This window comes from Lolium rigidum, chromosome 6, assembly GCF_022539505.1.
Source record: "Lolium rigidum isolate FL_2022 chromosome 6, APGP_CSIRO_Lrig_0.1, whole genome shotgun sequence".
Lineage (NCBI taxonomy): Eukaryota > Viridiplantae > Streptophyta > Magnoliopsida > Poales > Poaceae > Lolium > Lolium rigidum.
The window spans coordinates 4,208,355-4,220,738 of record NC_061513.1 but is presented as its reverse complement, the minus strand read 5'-3'; positions in this window follow the sequence as shown (position 1 = coordinate 4,220,738).

Here is a 12,384-nt window from a genome sequence, read left to right as displayed (position 1 = left end):
TAACAGGAAAAACTTTCCTGATCCCAACGAATGCAAATAGAAGAATAAAATATACTGCCTCTGTTTTTTTATACACTGACAACTATTTTTAATAAGAAAATATTATGAGTAGCATAGGTACACAAAACTACATTATAACAATTTCCTGCAATGCATACAACCGTTTGCTCTAAAACCTATCATACGCTTGCTCTAAACCTATCATTATTCCTCATATTTTTTTCTTCCACAAGTGGCCTTTGTATTGCAACAGTTACTTTCTTGCACTACAAAACTGAAAGCACATGCACCAGTAAGTCTGGCACACTTACATACATAAAATGCTTAAAAATTAACACAAAAAGTAAACAAATAAGATGTACCCACAAAGTTATGATCAGCTCTCGCAACTATGGAGGCAACTAAAAATTGTTTTTTCGCTGGTCAAGTTAGTAGATTTTGAATGTGTAGCTATGTTACTCTTACCAGTGTTTGTGTCATACAAACATCAAAGTGTTGAAGGTCAAAATGGAAAGAAAAGATCATGGAAGCTGGATGCTAGAACAATTGCCTGGTCGGATAGCTGACACCTGCCAAGGTCAAGGCCATTCCTCATGTTAAGACTCCTCCCCATCATAGAGTCCACACATAGGAATGTCTGACCATTAAAACCTGAAAAGGATAGCAAACCATTATAATAATCGAGGAATATTTCATATATACCTCACACAGCTTCTAGTCACATACCTTAGGCATCTATCAGGCCATGGGATAATTTAAGTCAACCATCTAGCATGGTATACAAAACACATTGAATTTCTCCATCATGTCTCTGTCGTGAAACTATAAAACCATTGCCAATAATCTAAAATCAGGAAGTGAAGAATCATAAGGTCTCAGATACAATCAATTAGATGCTTTGATATGTGCTTTATAAAAAATAAAATTACAAGAGACATTACATAACTGAGGTGAATATATGTGTGCCATTTTTTAGCGGCATAACATTTAGTTATTGATGCATCAAGATGGAAACAGTAAGCAATAAACATTTCTTGAAGTGCACGCACATCATTACGGTTGTCCATTTAAGAAATGGGAGCACGGTTCTAAAATCCCAATAACATCTAGTTAGAAAATCAGTTCACACCTTGACCTTCCAAATTAGTAGCTAGCTAGTAGTAAAAAATAATTAACTTGCAGGTTGGATCCATGCACATAAAATGATTTTAGTCCAGGTTCCCATAATCATTTAGTTGGTCCAGGTTCTTACACAGATAATACAATTATAGCGGGTTATTTTCCATAAATAGTATGATTCTTTAACATAAATGTGTTGTAAAACATGTAATACTTTTATCAGAAATGCATCTATTCTTTCAATCCTCCCATGCAAAGGTGCAGGGCAGTACAAAGGCCAGAAATGGTACGTCATTCTTTTGAATTCTTACCCGCGCCCAACTTGGCAGTATGGGCTACCTCAGACATCAGACATTAAATATTAAAAGAAAAACAATGGCGTGGCCCATTTCTGCACCAGGTATGATACATATAACTATTGACACATATTAGAAGTTATTATCGCATTTAGCAGTCAATAGAAACCAACTGATTGAGATGGGATAAGTTCTGGCCTACCGAAGCTGAAAATGATGTGCAGTTTATGCTGCTAGGAGTGCCAAATCTTCTGCTTGTAGAGCAGTGTTAGCCATCAATACCGTAAGGTTATATTTTAAAACAACAATTCAACAACAAGGTTAACAAACACATACATATATATTACAGAACATAGCATACTCTAAGAATTTAAATTTGAAATGGGCATGTGAATTAGCATATATCAACTATGAACTATGAAATACTTACAACTTAGAATAGTGCTAGCCAAAGCCTATTTTACAAAAAAAGGTGTGTCAAACATATGCTAACTTTAGACAGCTCACTTAATTAATCCATCGTGAAATAAGGTTCACCAACATAGCATTGATTTATACTCATAATAGTTGCCAAATATGAACTGTATGGAAGAGGACAAACTATGTTACTAATTTAGTCAGGTTGCATCAGAACTATCATAAGAAAAAAAGAACGTCTAGCGTGACATAATAGGAAAGCTACATGTGAAGAACACTACAAAAACCACAGTAAACTGCTGGACCACACAGTTTGCATCAAAAGAAACATAGACATATAATAAGATTTTGGGAAACACCTTTGAAATGATCAGTCTAAGATGGCAATGTCTTCCGCCAATTCAATTATATATTCAACTAGATTAGATTACATTTAAGTTATCGATCTTTTGCCAATTAAGTGAATTATGCAGAAAGTTACAAAAAAAATAACTTTGGTATGTATATGTAAAGAAAATGTACCTTACTCATGTTCATGTCGTAGAATGGCATCCGGTAACTCATCCATAAATAACATCTTACACCCTATGCGAAAGTATCTTCCCTGGCATGTTAAGTTCCTCAGATCCTCGTGAACAACATTCCCGATAAGAGAAGGGGTTAGAATCAGTGATTAGTAAATGCAATTACATAGTTTGAGCCAGGTTTCATATGAGAGGCAACCTCTCAGGCACAATATAATCATCCCAGTCGTAGTCTATTTCACGATCAAGATCAAGGGCCCAAAGTACCATATCAAGAATGAGTCATAATGCCTGCGAGTAATCAAATAAGCTATCTTTAGAGACATAATATATTATGCTCAAAAGTTAATGCTCTCTATGAAAAGTAAAGTGGCAATTATAAGATCATGTGAAGTCCTACTTGCACAAAGCAAATTGGTCAGCGTTCCATATAAGATAAAGGCTACTACAAGCAGCTTCCATGATTATAAATAGGCAAGAGTTCCTCAAATCCAACCTTAGCATAACTATCGTATATGATACAATTTTACACACGCGAGTGGTGTTTAATTTTCAATCATAGTGAAATATCGCAATCTATTCATGGCTCAGGCTAGCGTTTTTTGAGCGAATCTCAGTTCTTGGCCTACAAGGGTAAGAAGCAACAATATAATGAATGATTGAGGTTCAGTGTGCATAATCTCTCACCTAAGAACCCACCACGCTCGGGTATCCATAAAGTATCCACATGTCTATTGATGTGTTCATTATGCAGTAACAAAGTGGGCCATCATAGCTCTGTCAAAACGTACAATATCTAGTGGCCTATGTTAGGCATGACTAAGGGACAACATCAGGCAACATTGGCATGTAAATATTCAGTGTAATAATTCTCAAAAAAAATATTCAGTGTAATATGATGAACATATCTTAATTTCTCCAGTATTCCAAAATTTGACTGAAAACACTCCTTATCAAGGAGATCCTTTTATACATCAGTCCATCTGCCACCATACCTTGTGAGACTTTCACATCATTTCTTTCAAGCAATATTCAGAGGTATGATAGTTATGACATAATGAAGCAAGGAGATCCACACATCCTCACTATTTGTTTTACTGAACTGAGAATTTAGAACAACTAGTTGAATGCCCGTGCGTTGCTACGGCTCATCAATTTTTTCAACTTCTCATGCATGTAAAGATAATAGACATAAAAATCCAAGAGAGAACCATCTCTTCCAAAGTCATCTCCCGAAGTGAAATGGCCAACGAATCACAGAAAACATAATAGATCCATATTAAGTTTGCCATTAGAACTGGATGTACTGAGACCTTGACAAGTGCATGTGCTTTGCTACGGAGAATGTGCATCTTCGATTTTTTTTACCGATGCAATAGACTCTCTACCAATCAAATCCAAACACAACCTTCATTTTTCACTTTGTTAGGCGTGTCTTCTCCATCATACACGATGGAAGAAAACAAAGTGTATCCTTACGCTCCTTTCATCCTTGCTCTACACTAACTTTGACATGTGACCATCTTCTCTCTATGATCTAGAAAAACTCACACTAAGATTATCTAAAATTACATCACTGAAAATGTGTATCCTTTTCTATCAGTGGAAACAAGCTTGCCCTGAAAAAAAACGTACATGTAAGCATAGTAATATATTTGTGCATGACTGGATCAAAACAATTACCTCCTAAGTGTTATAACACAACAATGCACTTGTTTGGGCTGCCTTCCTTCATGGACGAAAAATCCCTTCAGTGCATACCAATTTTATTGATGATCGGGGCATAGGATCCACCAGCATCGGCAATGTCATTGATTACTTGCTTACAGTCACTCGCTATCTGAACTTTGCCAATGGAAATATCAACCACAAGTGTATGGTCCTCCCTAAACGCTAAGGCTTCAAGTGTTGGAGGGTCTGTAACTACAGGGAAGACAATCGTTGATGACCCTATATAATGACCTTTATTTCTGACGATCACATCAACCGAGCCTGTCCATTATTGCTCGAAAATAATCACCTATACTTAAAATATAACTATAAGCATAAATAACTACAAAAACTGAGACATACAACTTTGGAGTGGGTATCAACATCAAGTTTGACTAACGCATTTTGTGTAAAAATAGTTAGCTCTCTGTAAAAGTGGTAAGACATAATGAAATTATTAAAAAATATGAAATACTTACAAAATAGATAATGAAGATAATTATTAAATCAACGTTCTTCAAAATTCTTCTCACAAAAATATTTCTTTCGAACAATTGCTTGGATACTACGACATTTGCTGTGAAAATCCGACAAAGGTTCAACCATTCAGATAATTCTTAGGAGTTATTTTAGTGCAGCCGAACAAAACCTGGAGTACATATGTAGCAGTAGGGTGGACCACCGATCTTTTCACTCAAGCTGCAATAGGGCCGTGTGTCAGCACAATGTTAGTGTGTGAATTATGTAGGTTTACCATAACATAATTGCTGCATAAGTCTCCATGACTTAAAACGATAGTTCTGACTTCTCGTAATCTGAACTAATCACGCCAGAGACCTAAATTTACAAACTTTACATTTGCACAAAGAAGAAGAATTCAAATAACTTGTGACCATCTAATCACAGCAGAGGCCTGCATTTAGATGGTCTAGGATGCACTTTATAAACTTTTTGTGTGGCAAAGAACGGACCTAATGGAACCTGACCATGAGCATACAATATAAACTTGTTTCTAAGGGAAAAAAAAGTCAAACTAAGTTCTAACACAAGTGCGCCATAGCCCGTATACAGAGTCAATCTGTTTTACTTACCAACATCCTAAATGTACGAATTGAACAAATATTTTAGTTGATTGAACACCAAAATAGGAGAATGTTGTTTTGATAAAAAAATCAGTTATGCTCCCCGTTGTTGCTTAGCAGAAATACATGTATAGATACCACATAAAGAATAACACCCATCTACATGCTGAATTATGTACGGTTACTTCAAGGACCTGAATTCTCATGGCAACATTCAAGTCAACTTCGGAAATAGCATACTCCTACTTGTCTTCTGCATTGGACGTTTGCATTTAGAGCTTGCTAGCGTGGGGCACTGAACATGGAGCGCGACTGGATGTGGGCTCTGAGAGGGGAGAGGGGGACGAAGGGAGGGAGGTGGGCTCACTGTCGACGGCGAGGCGGAGACGCGCAGTGGAGCCTGACCTATCGGCACCGGTCGGAGGTGGTTCGCCGTGACCGCGGGGTGTGCAGGATAGCCGGTTCTGCAGCAGAGGCAGCGCACGCCGTAATGCACCGAAGACGACGCCGTCTTGTCTCCATCCTCGTCGTCGTTGCCAGTCGTAGGGGTGAGCGCCGGGAGCTATGCAATGGCAGGCCGCGAAGAACGGCACGCCATGAGGAGGAAAACAGCAGAGGCCATGCCATGGCAGCGGGGTTCGTGCTAGGCGGCGGCAGACGATGGCGCAGGTTGTATCGCAAGATTCAATCCAGGGCCTGTCCGGGACGGATGTATTGTGATGGGTCTGGCCCGGTTGCACGCGTGCGGGATGGAAGAAGCGATCGGAGGCATCGCTCGACATAGCGACGATGGATGATGGTCGACAAATTGACGATGGAACACTCCCATCCTTTTTAAGTAAGTAGAGATAGAGATTTTGGTACGTTAATTCCTTCTTTCCAAGTTTGTAGCTAAAATATTCGGCAACGTTAATTCCTTCTTTCCAAGTTTGCAGTGATTGGAATCGAGGTAATAAAAACAAAAATAAAGGTTGATTGAACAGATAAGATAGCTTTCCTTTTAATGATTGTTTACTGTGAGGAAGGTTATATGAGGAGAATTCACGGTGGATTTGACTGATATGTTAAGTTGAGACCGTGAGATTAGATTGAATGGCCCAGATGCTTCCAATGACGACCACCAAAATACGTTGAGTGTCAAACGACCACTCCCATTTAATAGTAAAGATACTTGTGAAGGGTGGAAGCTTTCTTAACGTAGCTGTCAAAGTCAGTTCAAGAGGTCTGTTGTCAAATTTGTATATAAATACTTTGCTTGCAGGCTGATTCCTCTCTAAATCTTGGCACTACTCAGTGGGACCTAGCTGAAAAGTGTGACACATCGAAGCTATGCTGCCAGCGTAAACCTGTGAATTGGTGCAGCTGCTGCTTTTTTTACTTGTGTGAGCAATTGCCAGAATAATAATGGTACTACAAAAGTGCGAATTTTACACACGTACACATCATTTAGTGTTACAATGTTCAGCAGAAGAATATCTATGAAATTATGTTGAACATGGGGCACACACATACATGACAAATCCCATCAGTAACGTGGGAAAATATAACCAGATATCTGTCAGTTCCCAAATTTCACTGACATCCACGGTGGTACAGAACATGCATGCAATCACCGCTAAACGGGGGAACGCCCCCACCGCTTGCTATTTCATAACTCGAAAGGGTTACGCAGCCGGTCTATATGTACATCAGGGGAAAACATGAGGGGAAGGGGGGGGAGGGTGTGTGGAGCACCAAAAACATCAACGGATACAAGAGAGTAAAATTGATTGGAGTAGGTCAAAAGGTGCCCTCTCATCCAGCCGATAGCGCCACCTCCAAAGGGCGAGGTCGTCGCCCACTCTCCTAAGCACCATGGTCAAAGTAGCAGGTCTGACGTTGAAAACTAGACCATTCCGAGCCTTCCAAAGGTACCACAGAATAGCAGCAACGCCAGCATGCCAAATCGCAGCAGGGACGGCAAGAGGGGCTGGAAGCTCCCAAATGGAGAAGGAGCCCGTGGGAATTGGCACACGCAAGCAGCCCCAAGTATCTCTCGCAAGGCGGCAGTCGAAGAAGAGGTGCCTGCAAGTCTCCACCTCCGGGAAAGCCGCACATACATCCGTGTGTGCGTAGCTTTTGTAGAAGAGGTTGGCACGGGTGCTCAGCCGGTAGTTGTCGGCGAGGTAGGCGAAGATCTTCAGCTTTGATGGGAGGCGCAAGGCCCACGACCGGCAGGCGGAGACATCGTGGGGGTGAACAGGTGAGAGAAGTCGATATGCCTCTCGGGAGCTGAAGCGTGGAGCAGCGGGAGAGGCCATGGGCCGAAGGTCCTGGCCATCCCGGAGGCGGGTGCTTTGGAGCAGGTGGAGGACAAAGTGCAGCTCGTCCTATGCCGCCACAGAGAGGCAAGGCTATAAGTCGATGCCGAGGGTGGCCACCGTCGCCTGGGGCCGAGTGCAGTGGGAGAAGAACGCGGCGAACCGCTTCGTCAACGGTTCGCCCAGCAGCCATCTGTCATGCCAGAAGGAGGTGGCGCTACCGGACACCACCGTCACCTTGGTGATAGCCTGGTAGAGAGGGAGGCAGTCCGCGATGATCCGCTCAAGGAAAGAGGGGGATGAGGAGGACTCCCTGAGGTCACGACCTGTGTTCGAAAAAAAACCCAGTTCTTCCAGGGCAGGGGGTTAGTTTGGTGTAGTTTATGGACAAAATTAAGCATCAAGCACCTGTTCTGCCGGTGAATATCCTTGATGCCGAAGCCACCCTCATGCTTAGACAACCAAAGTTTATCCCAAACAATTAGACAATGAGCACCAGAATAGGAGTCCTTCCTGGTCCAGAAGAAACCCGACGCCTCTTATCCAAACTCTCAAGCACACCCTGTGGAAGCAAATACGAGCACATGTAGTAGGTAGCAAGATTATTCAGAACTGCATTGCACAAGACAAGCCTACCCCCCGAGGATTACAATTGTGCGTGCCAACCGGAGAGATGACGGTCGAAGGAGAGAACAAGTGGAGCAAAAGCCGAGGCGGGCAGTTTTGTAGGAGAGAGAGGCGAACCAAGATGAGGTCGGGGGAAGGAGAAGATAGGGCAACCTAGCCCCGTTGCCATGGAGCTTGCAGAGTCAGGGGCAACATGCATGGGGATGAAGCAAGACTTAGGGAAGTTGATGGCCAGGCCAGTAGCATCCGCGAAGTTGTTCAGAACCTTTTTTAGGTAGGCAGCTGCCCCATGGTCGGCCCTGCATAGGATGAGGGTGTCGTCGGCGTACTGGAGGATAGGACAGGGGGAGCAATGGTCCACAGGGTGCACCAGGGAGCCCTCGGCCCAAGCATCCCTAATGAGACGCTGAAGAACGTCCGCAACAATGATGAATAAGTATGGGGGAGACCGTCAAAATAGGTTGTGGCGGGAGGGAGTGACCGTCGAAAGGCTAAAGAGGTTAGGGTCCCAGGTAGAGACAAGTCCCCTTGAGGCACCCACGGCGTCAACCGACTCGAAAGCCCGAACAAAGGGGGGGGGGGGAAGTAGAGGCTTTAGAAATGGAAAGAAGCCCAAGTTTTGATTCTTTTAGCCCAAGGAGGCTAGGTTTGATGAGCGAAAGGTCGGTCCAGACGAGGTCACACTTGATAGAATCTCCAAGCCCACGAGTGTTCCAAGATCCCACGGTGAAACAAAGTTTGCCATTCATTGATGAAAACATGAAACACCCAGGCAGATAACAAAAAACACTCGCTGTCCCTAAGAGCGGGCTTAAGGCCCAAACAGAGCAGGGGACAGGGAAAAGGATAACTGAAAAAATACAAAGTTCCAAAGGCAGGCCCATGTGGCGGGAGGAACTTGGACATCGGACGACGGTCGTCTTCCAGAAACAGACTAGGGGAGCGACAGCCCCAAAGCAACATCCAACGCCGACGGGTGATGGAGGAGGCCACCTGTGGCACCCATGCGCCACTGGGGCATCATGTAGACGACGGCGGCACCATCGCTGCATCCTTGATGCAATCAGGATCGACTCCACAGGCTGCAACAAGATCCTTCAGACATGTCAAGGGGATTGGCCCAGGGTTAGAGCAAGAGCAAAAGCCGGCCACCTCCGCAGCCGAGCGAAGCCGTGGCGAGCTGCTAGAGGTCGAAGCGGGAGGCCTTCATGGCTTTGGCCTTGGTGATCCTTGGCCGCGAGACGGAGGCTGCGGCGAGCCTTGAACGCGGAGTCCGGGCGCGCTTGCGTCGGACCCATTGCTTGCGCACCGAGTCCTCATGTTCTTCTCCAAAACCCGCCAGAGGCAGAGGAGGGACGACGCATGAGCCATGATCGCCGATGGCAGCTTGATGTCTATGCACGCTTCTATTCTTGTAGAAAGTGTTGGTTCTCCAAGTGCAGATGTTTGTAGAATAGCAGCAAGTTTCCCTTAAGTGAATCACCCAAGGATTATCGAACACAGCGAGGTAGAGTCAAAGATATCCCTCTCAAACAACCCTGCAATTATGATACAAGAAGTCTCTTGTGTCCCCAACACACCCAATACACTTGTCAGGTGTATAGGTGCATGATACGTCTCCAACGTATCTATAATTTCTTATGTTCCATGCTAGTTTTATGACAATACCTACATGTTTTATTCATACTTTATAATGTTTTTATGCATTTTCTGGGACTAACCTATTAACAAGATGCCACCGTGCCAGTTCCTGTTTTCAGCTGTTTTTGATTTCAGAAAATTTAGTTTATAAATATTCTCGGAATTGGATGAAACAAAAGCCCACGGCCCTATTTTCCACGGAGTGTTCCAGAAGACCGAAGAAGAGTCGAGAAAGGCCAGCAGGGGGCCCACACCATAGGGCGGCGTGGGGGGCCCAACTTCCGCGCCAAGGTGTGGGGAGGGAGCCCCCTGGCTCCCCAGACACTGCCTCTTCGCCTATTTATTCCTTCGTCTTCGAAAACCCTAGTACCAAGAGCCAAAATACCAGAACAGTTCCAGAGACACCGCCGCCATCAACCCTAACTCGGGGGGTTAAGAAGATCTCCTCCGACACCCTGCCGGAGAGGGGAATCATCACCGGAGGGCTGTACATCACCATGCCCGCCTCCGGACTGATGCGTGAGTAGTTCATCCTTGGACTATGGGTCCATAGCAGTAGCTAGATGGTTGTCTTCTCCTATTATGCCATCATGTTTAGATCTTGTGATCTGCCTATCATGATCAAGATCATCTTATTGTAATGCTACATGTTGTGTTTGTTGGGATCCGATGAATATGGAATACTATGTCAAGTTGATTATTGATCTATCATATATGTTGTTTATGATCTTGCATGCTCTCCGTTGCTAGTAGAGGCTCTGGACAAGTTGATACTTGTAACTCCAAGAGGGGGTATTTATGCTAGATAGTGGGTTTATGCCTCCATTGAATCTGGGACAGTGACAGAAAGTTCTAAGGTTGTGGATGTGCTGTTGCCACTAGGGATAAAACTTCAATGCTTTGTCTAAGAATATTTGTATTGTTTCCATTACGCATAGTACTTAATGAAATTGTCTGTTGTTTGCAACTTAATACTGGAAAGGGTGTGGATGCTAACCCGAAGGTGGACTTTTTAGGCATATATGCATGCTGGATGGCGGTCTATGTTCTTTGTCGTAATGCCCTAAGTAAATCTCATAGTAGTCATCATGATATGTATGTGCATTGTTATGCCCTCTCTATTTGTCAATTTCCCAACTGTAATTTGTTCACCCAACATGTTATTTATCTTATTGGAGAGACACCACTAGTGAACTGTGGACCCCGGTCCATTCTTTTACATCTGAAATACAACCTACTGCAATCATTGTTCTCTTTTGTTTTCTGCAAGCAAACATAATTTTCCACGCCATACGTTCAATCCTTTGTTTTCAGCAAGCCGGTGAGATTGACAACCTCACTGTTAAGTTGGGGCAAAGTATTTTGATTGTGTTGTGCAAGTTCCACGTTGGCACCGGAATCCTCGGTGTTGCGCCGCACTACACTCCTTCACCAACAACCTTCACGTGATCTTCATCTCCTACTGGTTCGATAACCTTGGTTTCTTACTGAGGGAAAACTCGCTGCTGTACTCATCATACCTTCCTCTTGGGTTCCCAACGGACGTGTGCTTTACCGTCACAAGCAGCTATTTTTCTGGCGCAGTTGCCGGAGATCAAGACACGCTGCAAGGGGAGTCTCTCACACCCAATCTCTTTACTTTGTTTATTGTCTTGCTTTATTTTATTTTCTGTCTTGTTTGCTTTCTTTATATAAAAAACACAAAAAAATTAGTTACTCGCATTTACTTTATCGGTTTACCCTTGTTTATTTCATTATGCTTCTCCCTAAGTTCACTTTGAAAGATATATCGGTAGGGAGTGGGTCTATCATTGGAAGAGATAATATAGAAGAATTTTTCAATCATGTTAGTAAGGTTGAAGATTTTGAAGATAGATCCTTGGTAGAACTTGCTCCTAATTATGAAATTGCTACTGCCTCTTTAGTGCACATGTTGGAAGCTAGATTTGTTAATCTTAATCCTATAATGCAACATATGTTTCTTACACTCCGTGATAGGGAAGAAGGAGAGAAGAAAGATTTTGTTTTAGAAACCCTTCTTAAAGAATTTGGTGATGTAGCTAGAGAAGCTAGAAAAGTCTTTATTCAACATAAGATGCTTGGCTTTTATATCAATGTTGCAAATACCCTTGAAAGGATGGAAAAAGATAGACTAAAGTACACTAATGAAGCCAATTGTGAGGGGGAGACTAAAATACCAATACCTTATAAGCTCATAGGAATGCATGAGGCACTAGAAAAGAATTTTGATTGGATTGTTCCTGAAAATTTATTTGAGGAGGATAATGAGCCTAAAAGTAATGAAAGAGGAGCTTCTGAAACTTACATAGATAAGATACAATGCATCGTTGAGAAAACTCCCAACTCCTATGTTAATGCTTCTTCTCTTGATTTACACTTTCTGCGCCTAGCTGAAAGGCGTTAAAGAAAAGCACTTATGGGAGACAACCCATTATTTTATTTCTGCAATTTTTGTTTTATATTTGAGTCAAGGTGCTTGTTACTACTGTAGCAATACCTTTGTATCTTTATTTTATTGCACTGTTGTGCCAAGTAAAGTCTTTGATAGAAAGTTGATACTAGATTTGGATTTCTGCGCAGAAACATATTTTTAGCTGTCACGAATTTGAGTTTATCTCTCTGTGGAAAAATCTAAAAATCTTCAAAA